Source organism: Tursiops truncatus, chromosome 9 (assembly GCF_011762595.2).
Source record: "Tursiops truncatus isolate mTurTru1 chromosome 9, mTurTru1.mat.Y, whole genome shotgun sequence".
NCBI classification, from domain to species: domain Eukaryota; kingdom Metazoa; phylum Chordata; class Mammalia; order Artiodactyla; family Delphinidae; genus Tursiops; species Tursiops truncatus.
Window position 1 is genome coordinate 40,599,363 of NC_047042.1, and position 13,574 is coordinate 40,612,936.

Consider the following 13,574-nt stretch of genomic DNA (forward strand, 5'->3'; position numbering starts at 1 on the left):
TATATTATTAAATATCTTCTCTCATATCAGGAGGCAAATTACTGTCATTTGGAAAAATACCAGTTCTTAAACTCATATATTACAAGTGAAATACATGTTAAAGAATATACTTTTCTATACTTTGGAATGTTTCCTCTGCTTTTAAAGTGCTTATTTGTCTGGAATTATCTGTTCAGATCATTGTAGAAGAACTATACAAGAGCTCAATTACTGCGTGTTTGTGGTGTGTTTAAGGGACAGATCACTTATCTGGTATAGAACTGAGAATCTGAGATATGTTTGTGTCTGACATGTGAAAACATACATGTAACTGATATTTTTGGGAACTGGCTTAGTAAATTCTCAGATAAATTGTGTAGTTGAAGGTCTGTGTTAAATCTGCTGAAAACCCAACAATTTTAAAAATTAAAATTCTAAAAATTGTTAGAGCACTAGCTTGCTAATAAGTTAATGATGAATAAATTTGGTAGAAAATTATATATTTAGGGTCATTAACAAATTAAAATATATACGAATTACTGATGCTTTATTTTTAATTTTTATATGCATCAGAAAATTTAGAGCATTCATGCAAAGGGAGACCAATTTATGTAATATGACTTGTCTTAAGTTCAGCCTTACTTGGACAACAGCATCATATATGAAGAGAAAAAAGACCAGTTTATTCTAGAATTAACTTAAAGAGACTTTTAAAAGTACTAAATTTGACTAAGTTTAAGTAAAATTGCATATTAGGGGCATTTAGCTTATATTTTCTGATGCTAACAAGTGGATGGGAGTTTAGGAATAAGTCCAGATTACTTTTTTTCATGCATTCATTCAACAAACAGTTACTGAGTTCCTTCAATGTGCTAGATATTTTTCTAGATAATAAGGGTACAAAAGTAAACAGAACAGATTCTCATTTTCATGGAGCTTACATGTAGGGAAAAAAACAATAAAAATCAATATACTAAAATGTTGAATACTGGTAAGTGCATTGGAGGAATATAAACCAAGATAAGAATAAAAGAATGATGAAGAATGATGATATTTTTATACAGACGTTTCTGAGAGGTTGGTGTGCCAATGGGGACCTGATTAAAGGGAGGGAGCCAGCTATGTGATTATCTGCAGGAAGAACATCTTACAGAGGAATAGCAATGGCTCTGAAGTAGGAGCATGTGAAGCATATCTCAGCTTAGGGGTTACCCAGTGTGCCTGGAGAAGAGAGAGCAAGGGGGCAAGAATCAGTACCCAGGTCAGAGAACTAGCATGGGTTCAGCTCACCAAGCACTGTTATTATTGGCTCAGTATAATGGGAAGCCATAAGAGGATTAAGAGTAGAGAAATTATATCATTTGGTTTACATTTTAAAAGAATCACTATGGCTGCTATGTGACAAATAGATTGTGGGGTGCAGCCAGAACAGAAGTAAGTTGTCCAGTTAGGAAGCTTATAAAGTAGCCCGGGCAAGAGGTGATAGCTTGCATTAGAGTAGTAGTGATGGAAGTGGTGATTAATGGACAGATTTCAGACATATTATGAAGGTGAATCAATAGGATTTGCTGATAGCTCACACATGGAAGGTGGGAAAAAAGAGAAAGATGACTCTATTGTGTCTTTTTCTTATTCTCTCTCAACTCATTTCTTTCTTTAGTTATCCATCGTCCCTCTTATTTTTACCCCAATTCCTCCTTTCTTCTCTCTCTCTCACTTTTGCCCTCACATATACCTTATCCTTAATTTTCTCTTGTCTCCTGCATTTTCCTCCCCTCCTTCTGCTTTTATGTCTTCCTCTTTATCTTTTCCATCTTTTTTTCTCTCTTTCTCTCTCTCATTATTACTTTAAATCTAATTCTGTTGACTGTGTCATAAATGCATTGTAGAGAGCCAGAGCTGGGAGACCTGTAAGAAAGCTTTTCATGACTAGTATGGTGAGCAATACATATGGGTAAGTGATTAGACTTGGGATTTGAAGGTTGAGCTAACTACATTTACTGATGGATTGAGTATAATAGGTGGGGTAGGTAGGTAAATCATAAATGACTCCAAGGATCTTGCCCTGAGACAAGCGTAAATTGTGGTATCATCAACTGAAACGGAGAAGCAGGTTTAGCTGGGGATTATGAATGGAGATAAGATTCTTTCTTTTTTTTTTCTTTAACATGTTCATTTTGGCATACCTATTCAACATCAAGTGGAGAGGTAGGGTAGTCTGGAGCCTAGGGGAGGGAGAAATCAAAGCTGGCCACATTGATTGAGTTATTGTAGCAGACACACCCTAGGGTGGCCCCGATGAGTAATGCCATTGTTAGATCCCCTTTCCTGGAGAGTAGGTGGAACCTGTGACTTGCATCTGACAAATAGACTCTGACAAAGGTGATGGAATATCATGCCAATGATAATGTTTTGTTATATAAGACTGTTTTACCAGACTGAAGAAAGAGATTCCCTTGCTGGCCTTGAATAAGCAAAAATCATGTTGTGAACTGTCTATGGATAAGGGCCACATGGCGGGCCACTGAAGGTGACCTCTAGGACATGAGAGCTGCCTCCATCCAACAGCTGGGCCCTAAGTCATACAGCTGCAAGGGAATTAATTCTGCCAAAAACCGGGAGGAGTTTTAGAAGAAAATTCTTTCTTAGCTGAGTTACAGCTCAAGAGCTCAGCTGTGAACATAGCAGCCTGGCAGACATGTTGAGTGCAGCCTTGTGAGAGTCTAAGGAGGAGACCCAGCTAAGCTATGCCTGACCTGCTCTCACACAGAAACTGCTAAGCTACTAAGTTTGTGGTAACTTGTTATGCAGCAATAGATAACGAATACAGTTGTCATGAAGCATAGATGGTATTTGGTATGTAGAACTGGATGAAATCACTTAGAATATAATGTCCAACAACTATCAATCCAATACTGCTTATAGGTCACTTTTTTGTCAATTTTTTAAAGCATTTTACTGCTGTCTCTAAACCTAAAGTCTCTAAAGCCAAAGTCTCAGGAAAGAAAATCTTATTTGGGAAGTTTAGATGAAATGTCTAATCCATGAACTAAATAAATGTAGCCAGGAAGAAATCAGGGTGCCTAGAATAAACATATTGGCAAGGCCACCATCTCTGTGAGTAGGGGGAAGGGAAGTGCAGTTATCAGAGAAGAAAGCCATGAGCTTGGCAAACACCGCCACATTTGTCTGCAAATCTGTCCACTTTTCATTTTTTATTTCTTGGCTAATTCACTTAGGGTCTGTACCAATCAGAATTCTGGATAACGGTTTTTCTGTTACATATTTTTTGAGGAAGTTAAATTCGTTTTTAAAAGCCACATTTGTCATAGTACTACGTATCTAGGGAGACCTTTGCATTGATGTTTTTAAAAGCTGTATGAGAGACCTGACATTCTCTGACATGTAGTATTTTTATTTTGCTTAATTATAAGAATAAAGTGCACATACCAGATGGAGAGCTGGCCATGTTTCTTCCTCCTTGACCTATAAAAAAAAAAGATCAGGCTGCCTTAGTAAAATGTACTTGATCTTCCAAAATGTGGACATTCATAAAATGCAACAACACTCTCAATTTCCACAGAGGTCAAAGAAAGGATAATCTATTTAGCAGGAGGACTGGCTGATAACACAGCCCCATCTCTCTGAGTATTACTATCACTCTATGTAAGGTTTATTAACAATGTCATTGGCTCTCTGCTCAAATCTTCTATGAGAATTTTCTCTTTGGCCACAATCCAGGAAGGGGCAGGTATACATGACCAAGAAGTCCTTGCCTCCTGGCCTCAGTGATATGATCCTGAAGTATATTTGTGACTCAAGCTGGATCATTCCAATTTTCTCTTGGGCCAGTGAGTGGTGGAAGGTTTTGGACTTGGAATATGCAGTAACAGTTGATTTAGTTAACTGTGGGTGCCAGAGAGGGACATTATAAGGAATTGGTGCTGAGGTTATTCTCTCAGGATGGCCTCACAGAACTCTATGAGGAAGGAGAGGATACTGGTTTGTGGAGAAGGCTGAGGTACTGGTGACATGGAGGTGGCGGTGGCAAAGCATAGATCAAAATAACTTTCGTTTCAGAGAAAGGGAACAGCTCTTGACCAAAGGGAGTAGGCCCCAGAGGATGTATGGGTTGGTCATCTAATCATTCTACATCTTATGAAACAGAAACAACTAAAAAAATTAAACTGTCATATACCTTAACTAATAGGTCAAAAATTCTTTTAGTTTCTTTAGAATAAAGGAGGATTGTCTCAAATTTTGTCCACCTGGAAATTATTTCAGTGAAAGCAGAACATGAATTCATTTTCATGAATAGTTTTCTTTTTTGTGTGAAATTCTCATCAATTAATTTAAATGTCCATTTAACAATGCTAAAGGAGTATGTGGTAATTAACCCTAAAGTTGAATTTTTAGCTTTTCTTTCTAAATAGTGAGATTTTCAGTGTCTTTAGAATTCTTCATTTTACTTTGTCATAGTTTAGAAATTTTTGAAATAAATAATGAAGTCATAACCAGAAATATAATCTTTAGTTTGAACTACTCCTGAACAGGGGAGGGACATCAGCAAAATGGCTGTATAGGAATTTCCAGGGCCTGTTTTTACCTAGCAACATCAATTTGAGTAACCATCCACACATGAAAGTAACTTCATAAGCGCTAAGGATACCAGGTGAGTGATTTCAGGCCCCTGGCTCATCCCAGCACCTGCTTTCTCCAGGATATCAAAGAGATATGTGCACTCCCACATTCACTGCTGCTTTTATTCACAGTAACCAAGACATAGAAACAACCTAAGTGTGTGTTCATAGATGACTTCGAATCTATGATGAACGGGTAAAGAAAATGTGGTATATATACCACATGTGGAATATTATTCAACCATTTTAAATAAAGGAAATCTTAAGTTTTGTGATAATGTGGATGGACCTTGAGGGCATTATGCTAAGTGAAATAAGTCAGAGAGAGAAAGACAAATACCATATGTTGTCACTTAACACATAGAATCTAAAAAAGTTGAACTTAAAGAAATGGAGAGTAGAATGGTATTTGTCAAAGGCTGAAGGGGGTGGGAGGGGATGTGAGATGTTGGTCAGAGTATATACATTCAGCTATAAGATGAATAAATTCTGGGGCTCTAAAGTACAGGCTATAATTACCAGGGTATATTATGTATTATGTGACAACTGAAATGTGATAGTACTGGACAGAGCAAGAAACCTCTGAGTCATTCCCTCAGCCTAAATTACCAGGTGATTCTGCCCCTTAGAGGAATACCCAAAATTCAAACTCACATGGAAAGTGTGGTCAATGATGTTTGTATTGAATAATGTCTTATACCCTACACTGAGGGATTTGAATTCTTTCAAGCTCTGTACTGTAAGTGTCTTAACTTATATTATCCAGAGTGCCTGATTACGTTCACTTGGTTTGGATATTATGCCAATTTTATGTTATCAAACTGAAGCTGAGATCAATGGTATTTTCATCATTTTTGTCCTTCTCAGGTTAGTATAAATATCCTAAATCATCATAGATAATTGACCTTTATATCTTTCAAAACATATCTATTATATAGTTGATTCATAACTTAGAATTCCTTTTAGGCATTCACTTTCTTGATAAACCTATGCCAGATTGCTCCCTAGGTTTTTAGTTAGAGCAGTTTCAGGTGTAAGATGTCACAGACCATCCCTTATTCCCTACAATATAATTTTAAAATCAAAGTCATGAAAGTGTGATACAACCCTGTCATTGTCAACTTTTAAAGAAAAATAAAGGATTTCTTCTCTTGCAAATGTATTGTTAATTTCTGTAAATTTTAATCAGAATTAGGCATTCACTATGCTTAACTATTCAGCATTGAGTAGAATGTTTTCATTTATTATTATCTTTGAAATTTATTTTATTGAAGTATTGTTGATTTACAGTGTTGTGTTAGTTTCTACTGTACAGCAAAGTGATTCAGTTATACATATATATATATATATATACATTCTTTTTCATATTCTTTCCATTATGGTTTATCACAGGATATTGAATATAGTTCCCTGTGCTATACAGTAAGACCTTGTTGTTTATCCATTCTATATATAATAGTTTGCATCGGCAAATCCCAAACTCCCGATCCATTCCTTCCCCTCCCCTTGCACCTTGGCAACCACAAGTCTGTTCGTTATGTCTGTGAGTCTGTTTCTGTTTCGTAGATAAGTTCTTTTGTGTCATATTTTAGATTCCACATGTAAATGATATCATATGGTATTTCTCTTTCTCTTTCTTACTTAGTATGGTAATCTCTAGGTCCATCCATGTTGCTGCAAATGGTATTATTTCATTCTTTTTTATGGCTGAGTAGTATATCATTGTACATATGTCCACATCTTCTTTTTCCATTCATCTGTCGATGGACACTTATTATAGGTTGTTTCTGTGTCTCGGCTATTGTAAATAGTGCTGCAGTGAACAGTGGCATGCACGTATCTTTTCAAATTTTATTTTTCTCTGGATATGAATATTTTAATTTATTAATGTCTCATCCATTAGATCACTGATTGTGACATCAAGTTAAAATGTAAAATTCACATGTCACATGTGCATTGATTCTTTAAACCTCATAATGCTTTATGTAAGTTTTTCAAAATGAAAGACCTATTTGAATATTAATATTTTGTGTGATATTCCTAAGTTGTTTTGTTGATTATAACACAATTAAAGAGAACTGTCTACCTTTACCAAGCCAGTATTCTCCTTTATATTTTCTTTCTTTTCCTCTCTTATTTCAGTTCCTTAGTTTTCTTGCTCATACATTTAGGTTGAACCATGTGAAACTGCAATTTCTGTCATTTCTTTAATTTGGCTTAAATTAATATAAGAGAAGTTACAATAGAAAATGAATAAATGTTTATGATACCAAGAGTATTTGTCTTTGAAGATTCAGTGAATAATACCACATGTCAAATTTTTTCTCGGGAAAAAAGATAACTTGGAATTTCCAGACAAACATTACATTTAGCTTCATCAATATAAACATTATACATAGCTTCACCATGATTCTAAGATCAATTCATCTGAGGTTAATCATGTTGTAGACATTATTATTATCCATTAAATAGCATTTATCTTACAAAGAAAATGTAATATTTCTCTCTGAAAGCACAGAAAGCATATTCCTTCTTGATTAATTATTTTGTCCTTAAAGTTTGATGTATGACCAGTCATTCAAGCTACTGAATTGTGAATTCTGTGTAAAAATTTCTAGTTATTATACAAGTGACCTACCTTGATAGGATGATTCTGTAATGTTTTCTTCTTGCTTTATAAAGTCAAGCTGTAAAACCTGTAGGCTTGTAGATAAATAAATAATAATAATATGCTGCAATTATATTTTGTGTTAATATGAAATAATGAATAACTAGGTACCTCACTCTTTGTTAATATTTTGTTCTAACATGATGGACTATTATACAGCAGTGATGCAAACAAAATGGAGTCAGTGTTAAAAACAGTATCTAATGTCAGTATCTTGTACTCTAGTCAGATTAGGATTGACAGAAATTTTTTTTAACTGAAAATAGCTTTAGTTCTTTTTTTAAGTACTGAAACTATTGGTAGATGTACAGAACCATTGGGGATTTGGTGGCAGATACTCAGGTATCAAGACAGATAAGAGAACGCAATGTAAATATAGAATTAAAGGGAACAGGAATGTTTAGTTTTTAAGAATATTGTTTGAAGTTAGGCTGAACAATAGCAGGAAGTATGTCTATAGTGATCCTTCATAATATGTTTTTAAAAATTACATTATGGAAATGGAGTGAACATAGTCACATTGGCTAACTAAGTTTCTTAAGTATTTTTCAAAAATGGGCCTTATAGATATTGGCTAAATTGTGTTTTGGTGGGATTAAAGGAAAAGAAGATACAAAATTAGGCCACTAGTTTAATCTTTATCTTTTAGAGTAGAGGTCTATGGCAATTTTATTCTATCACAGGAAAATTGCCTTCCATTCCTCCTTTGCTACCTTTTTCCTTTCTTCCCTCCCTTTCTTCCAGCCTCCCTCCCTCCTTCATTTCTTCTTTTCTTCCTTCTCCTTTTGGTGGAATTAAGACAAAGGGGGAAAATGAGTTGAGTAGGAGAGATGGGAAGTGCTCTTAATACCACAGACACTTTCAATAACAAAACGACAATCTTAGAGACAGGGGAAGATTTGTTAATTCCTTCACCCATGTGTTATGGAGGTCTTTTCTCCCCAGTGATGCTGTTTGTGAGATGATAATGATCTATCTTAGATATCCTTAGTGTTACCCTGTCTATCATTCTCACTGTAAGGCTCTTTATCCAATTTCACAGATGATAATTTCTAGTTTGTAAACCATTGGTTATCAGTTAAAAGAAATCATCCAGAACTAACACTTTGGCTAGTGTAATTAATCTTTATATAGTTTAATCCCTATTTGATGAGGTGATCTGCATCAAAGAATGGAGTGCTTATTCCAAATCATACCCTTGGCCCTTGGTGTACTGATAATCAATTTTTACTGTCATTATAGTCATCTAGAAGAAGGGGGTGAGAAAATGATGTATCTCACATATAGGCCATCATTCATCATGTTGCAAATCATACTGTTTAACTAAATGAGGAATTCTGAATTCTTCACCTTCCTATGCAAGGTCAATTCTGGATATAAAATAACAAGGAACAATTAAGAATAATAAGTGAATAATGAAAAAAGTATTAAAGATTAGTCTTTGTTTAATTTATAATCTATAACGTATTATATTCCAACTCTTAATTCACTTATACCAAAAGTATATACCAAATTATTATATGTAGTAGAAAATATATAGTAAACCTTGCTTAAGAATCTTTAAAAATTCTGTAGCTACTCCAAGATTGGATATGTCATTACTTTAAACCAGTGGCTCTCAATGGGGATGATTCCTTCCCTTTGGGGACATTTGACAGTGTTTAGAGATATTTTTGTTTGTCATAACTTAGAGTGTACTACTGGCATCTACAGGGAGGCCAAGGTTGCAGCTAAACATTCTATGATGCACAGAATAGCCCCTTTTAACAAAAAATTATCTGACCCAAAATATCAGTGATGCTGAGGTTTTGAAATCCTGATTTAAACAAATATGCATTAAGTACTTCCTGTGTGCTCGATATTGTGCTTAGGAATATTTGGGGATACAAAATATGCCAGGTAATCAATACATTCAAGAAGCTTGAAATCTCAGAGAAGAATTGAGTTCCAAGTCCAAATAATGATGATGATGATAGCAAATTGAATAATATATCACAAAAAGACAAAATAAAGCCATAAAGCCTCAGTAGAGCCCAACTAAGACTTTCTTGGGAGCTTAGTTTTACAAAGATTACAGCAGTTGTTTATTTTTTTTTCATTTTCTCAAAGTAGATAATTTTTGTACAAGGTTACAAAATATTAAATGTACAGAAGAGTACTCACTGAAAAATAAATTTCCCTTATCACCCTGATCACAACTTCCTTTTCCCGAAGGTGATATTATTTCTATTTTTTTAATAGATTCTATCCACAGTATTCTATTCCTTTAAAATAAATATATATCACATTGTATGGATGCATTATAATTTATTTAATCAGATCCCTATTGAAAAATATTTAGATTATTTCAATTTTCTGTGATTGCTAACAAAGCTGAGATGAATATATTCTTGTGTACAACTGAGTGTGTATCTGGAAGATTGGCTAGAATTAGAATTTTGGTTTCAGAATTTACATGAAATTTTTATTTTGAAATTTTTTTTCCAAATTGCCCCCTGTGGTAGCCAGTCTCTAAGGTGATTCCCAGTTATCCTCTTGTCCTGAAATATGTGCTTCTGTGTAGCCCCCTCCTACATTGAAGAGTGCTGACCTATGTGACCAATAAGATATTGAGAAAATGATATGTGATTACAGAGCCTAGTCATAAAAGACATCACAACTTCCACCTTGCTTTCTTTTGGATCTCTGGCTATAGAGGAATCCAGACGCCATGTCATGAGGACACTCAGGCAGCCTTGGGAGAGGCTTATATTTAGACGAACTGAGGATTCCCACCAACAACCAGCACCAAATTGCTAGCCAGGTATGTGAGTCACTTTTAAGAGTGGATCATTCAGCCATCATCAAGCCTTAAAATGACTGCAGCCCTGACTAACATCCTGGTTGCATCCTTGTAAGGGACCCTGAGCCAGGACTGCCCAATGTAAGCTGCTCCCAAATTTCTAATCCAGAGAAACTATCAGAGAAGATAAATGTTTATTGTCATTTTTAAGCTTCTGAGTTTTGGGGTAATTTGTTATGTAGCAGTAGGTAACTAATACATTCTTCATGGAAGTTGTTCCAATTTATACTTCCAATAAGAGTATGAGAGTACCTGATGTCTTCTATCTACCCTTTCTAACACAGTGTGGTATCATTTTTTTTTAATGCTTTACAATGATAAATGATAACATGTCATTGTCAGTTGAATTACACTTTTTTAGTGTGATTGAACATATTTTCAAGGATTATTTAGGAATTATTTAATTCAATATGGTATCTATTCACATACTTTGCTCATTTTTCTACTAGGTTGTTGGTTGTTTTCTTATTTAGTTTCAGGAACTTTTCATATATTGAGAAAATTTGTAATTTTTATGTGATACAAGTTGCAAATGTTTTTATCTCCTTTGGATTTTTTAAAAATGATTTTTCAAATAAAGGCATTTAAAAATTTTTGTAGTAAACATTTTCAACACTTAAAAAATGATTTCTGGGGCTTCTCTGGTGACGCAGTTGTTGAGAGTCCGCCTGCCGATGCAGGGGACATGGGTTCGTGCCCCAGTCCGGGAAGATCCCACATGCTGTGGAGCGGCTGGGCCCATGAGCCATGGCTGCTGGGCCTGCGTGTCCGGAGCCTTTGCTCCACAATGGGAGAGGCCACACAGTGAGAGGTCCACAGCATACTGAAAAAAAAAAAAAAAGATTTCTGGACTTTGTGCCACGTTTTTATTTATTTATTTATTTATTGGCTGTGTCGGGTCTTTGTTGTGGCACGTGGGATCTTCATTGCGGCATGCGGGATCTTTTTGTTGCAGCACACGGGCTCTTCGTTGTGACGTGTGGGCTTCTCTCTAGTTGTGGCATGCAGTTTTCTCTCTCTAGTTGTGGCACGTGGGCTCCAGAGCACGTGGGCTCAGTAGTTGCGGCATGCGGGCTTAGTTGCGGGCTTAGTTGCAGTAGGATCTTAGTTCGCTAACCAGAGATCGAACCTGCATCCCTTGCATTGGAAGGCGAATTCCTTACCACTGGACCACCAGGGAAGTCCCCGTGCCACTTTTTAAAACTCATCCCATTTCTGAAGTGACTTTCAAAATCCTACCATGGATTTTCTAGTACTTCTTGGTATCCTTTTTTATATTTAAATACTTAATTCATTTGGAGTTTATTTTCTTTTAAGGTGTAAGGTAAGGATTCTGCTTAATTTATTTTCTTGTTCCAAATAGTCATTCAAGTTGTTGAAACACGAATAATTATGAACCAACCTTTTTCCTAATTTGAAATGTTTTCTCTCTTTTATACTAAATTGCATTTGTATTTGGATGAATTTCTGGTCTTAAATATATCTAGTATATTCTGCTGGTTGCGCTCTCTACCTACATTATGTTACTGTAGGTCTACATTGTTTTCATGATATACTAATTTTCAGAATGATTCTCACTCTATTTACTCATTCACTTCAATATTTACTGAGCACTTGCTGTATGCCAGATGTTTTAAGTGCTCTTAAAACCACAGGAAAAAGAGTGTTCAGGAAAAAGAGTTTCAGGAAAAAGAGTGTTCAGGAAAAAGAGTTTCTATCTTCGTGAAAATACACTTCCTAATGGAGAAAACAATCAACCCTAAAACAAATCAATCTATGATATGAAGAAAATAAATCAGTATAAATCCTATATTTTATATAGGATTTTCAATGATAGTGTCTCTGAGGAGGTGACATTTGATGTGAAACTGTGATGGATGTGATTTTATAGAGTAAAAGCATTGCTGGCAGATGGGACAATGTGTGCAAAGCTGATAGGTGCTTAAAATGCATATTTGAGGAATATTACTGGAGAAAAGTGAAAAAGTAGGGCAGTGGTAGAAAATATGTTCAGAGAAATATTCAGGTCCTAGAATGCCTTGTAGACCATGTGAAGAACTTTGAGTTATAAGGGTGTAGAAAAGCCATTGAAGCAGGTCAATGATGGGAGGGGATCTGATTGATGCTATCTGAGGAACACTCATTGTTTTAGGGAATAGAGTAATGGGTGGGAGGGGGTTGAGTGAGAGGAGGGCAAGAGTGGAAGCAGGCAGTCCAGTTAGGGTATTTCAGTAGCCCAAATGAAAGATGATGGTGGCTTGGGCCAGCCATGGTGGTGGCAAAGATGCTCTGAATCCAGTAAAAACTTGTGGAACAGCTGGTGTAATTTGCCATAGAATCAATTTGCCTTACTAGAAAAAAAAATCCTATATTTATTTTAGTAGACACACATTAAAATTATAAATTGACATAGGCAGGATTACTATCCTTGTACTCTTCAGTATTTTTTTTTAACTCAGAAATGTAAAATGTATTTTCTATTGATTTACATCCACAGTAAAACTTTAAAATTCCCTTTATAAACATCTTTCTCATTCCTTGTTCCTTTTTGTCTTTTTTGTTGTTCTTGTAAATGAAGTTGTATCCTTTATAATATCTTCTAACTGGTTGTGAACGAGCATCAACTGCCAGACATGTGAGAGAACAAGTGTTCATACTGTTCCTGCCTGCAGGAACCTGATCATTGTGGAGCAGAGAAGAGCCATCCCTGATGTGCTCTGTCTGAATTCCTGACCCACAGAATCTATGAAGATAATAAATAGTTGTATGGAGTAATTTGTTACACAGCCATGAAAACTGGAACAGAAGTGCATTCTCTCTCTTCAGTTTATAGGATTCAGTGAATAGAAGTTGGATCCCCTTATTTTGTATTGGATCCCCAATTATTTTTATGGAGGTATAACATTGGAAAAATGAACCAAATGTAAATATACAGGTCAATGAATGGCCACAAATGAATACTCGAGTGACCAACATCCAGGAAAAGAAGCCATGCTCAAAAATGACTTATCTATGTTTTTTTTTTTTTCTTCCATTCATCCTTGCCTTCTACCACGAGGTACAGGAATGTTCTCACTGCTTGCCCACTTACTCTTTCTCCCTTATTGTAAACAAATAATATTTGGTTTTGTATCTCAGAATGAGATGCTTATATTTGGAGAAATGTATTCTACCAGCAGGGTCAGGGATATACAGCTGGGTGTAACCATTCTCCACATTTTCATGCATTCTGCTTGACCTATGCTACTTTTGGCAGTCCTTTAATCTGTTCTGTTATTTTGTTGGCAATGAGGTTCATATATCTGTTCTTTCCTAACATTTTTTGAGGGGGGCAGTGATTTCTGATAAAAGAATAGACAGACATTGGAATTATTTATTTAAGTAATAAACTTTATTTAAACTTTTAAAAACCTTTATTTAAACTTTTAAAAATGTCATTTCTTAT